Source organism: Pygocentrus nattereri, chromosome 24 (genome assembly GCF_015220715.1).
Source record: "Pygocentrus nattereri isolate fPygNat1 chromosome 24, fPygNat1.pri, whole genome shotgun sequence".
NCBI classification, from domain to species: Eukaryota; Metazoa; Chordata; class Actinopteri; order Characiformes; family Serrasalmidae; genus Pygocentrus; species Pygocentrus nattereri.
In genome coordinates, this window is record NC_051234.1 from 20,177,481 (window position 1) to 20,179,469 (window position 1,989).

Sequence of the window (1,989 nt, forward strand, 5' to 3'; positions counted from 1 at the left end):
TGAAATTGTTCTGATCACTCCGGCCCACATTCAGCACCCAGCTTATTCAATGAGCAACAGCAACAGATACTTGTTCTGTCTTAACTTGGAAGCTGGAGTAAGCACCTGGTTAACTTCAAATGCTAAGGTCCCACAGAAAGAACCAACAATGTGATAGATCTGGTCTACTTTGAGGAATCCACAAAGACTTGACCAAGTCTACAAAGATTTTATTTTGAGTTCTAGGCAAAAGGGACCTATTTTTCAAATCCCACTGAAAAGTGAGTAGGTTTGTATGTTGTTACTAGGCCTTACTGCGCCTTTGGTCCTTCAGCAGTGACTTCAATGTCTGTGCTGCAGTTTACTGTAAATACTGTGAAGAATCAATCCAAACACAAATGCCTGCACTTTCTTGGTTACACACTTGCATAGTAATAAAGAGCAAATTACACAGTGTTGTACCCTGCATGTGAACTGGGGAAAAACAAATAACTCAAAGATAATAAGCCTGATCTTAAGTGCATTTCAGCCTTATGTTTTTTCCTTTGTCTAGTCTTATCACTTAAGTGAGCAACATAAAATCTTTCTGGGGAAATGCTTGGAATGGAATGTCCTACAAAAAAATATACAGCAAATTGAATTTTATTCCATAAATTTAAGTTTCACGTTAGTTTCAAGTAATAAATTAATAAAGTAATAAAAAGTTTCAGAAAATAAATTTAATTTACAGATTCAAGTTGATACGTTAGGCATTGTACTTAAGATTAATACTCAGGATGTTTGATACAAGACACAATGGCTCAGTCCACCAACCTTGACCGCTGATCCATAAAGCAACCATAAATGTTTGTTTTATCCAGAATTATCACTCCTAACCTTGTCATTTTAATCACTTAAATTCACTGTTCATGAACAATAGCTGTCGCCCTATTGCAATAGCTGATATGTGCTTGTTTGTGTGTTTTCCTTATGCGTCTAGAAACCTAAACTCAGAAGCTCACCCATGCAGGCCTGTTTTGATATCAAACAAGTGGGAGGTTTTCTTAAAAAAAACAACAAAAAAAAAACTCCTTCCTTTACATCGCTGATGGTTAGTTTCATCATACCTCCAGCACTCAGAGCAGCCTCCTCGCCCTATGGGCACACATCATTCTGGAGAGGCCATTTAACACACAACAGATCAACTCATTCTTTGCATTTCAGCCGTCAGGGCTGATTGAACAAGACCCTCAGCTGGGACATGAACGATAACGATTGATCTTCCCACGCGCATCATGGACGAGGCTATTTGCTGGGAAAGTACTGCTTCCAAGTTTCGCTGGTGTGATATAAAACGGTTATAATGGTGACAACAAACAGCCAACTACATGTACAAGTGGGCTGCCAGAGGAAGCCTTTGTTCGAGACCCCTTTAACACTCTCAGCGATGTGTTGGCCTGCTCTGATCGCTCCAGATTTCACGTTTATCCTAGCACTTACGTGTTGGACACAGTTCTTTCAACTGCTTCTTGATTTGGAATGGATGTTCAATCAATAATCAATAATAAGTAAAACGTTCAATATTATATATATATATATATATATATATATATATATATATATATATATATGCATAAATAAACTGTACAGCACTATGTATAGCACGTTACCAGTAGCTCGCTCCATTTATTAATCAATAAAATAATGTATTACACACACAAGCAAATGTGTGTTTTATATATATATATATATATATATATATATATATATATATATATATATTAGGGAGAGAGCGAGAGAGTTAGCTAATACTATCAGTTGTTATAATAAAAAATAAAAATATATAATTTTAATTTTTTTAAATAAAAATAATATAATTTTAAAATATATGGCTAGATTTTAAATATTTTTGGTTGTACTTACTATATACATTATATAACGTTTATTTTCCATTTTTTCTTTGTTACGTTGTCACGCAAATAGGCCATTTTATAGCACATGAGTAAATAGATGCTCTCTCTCTTTTAGTTT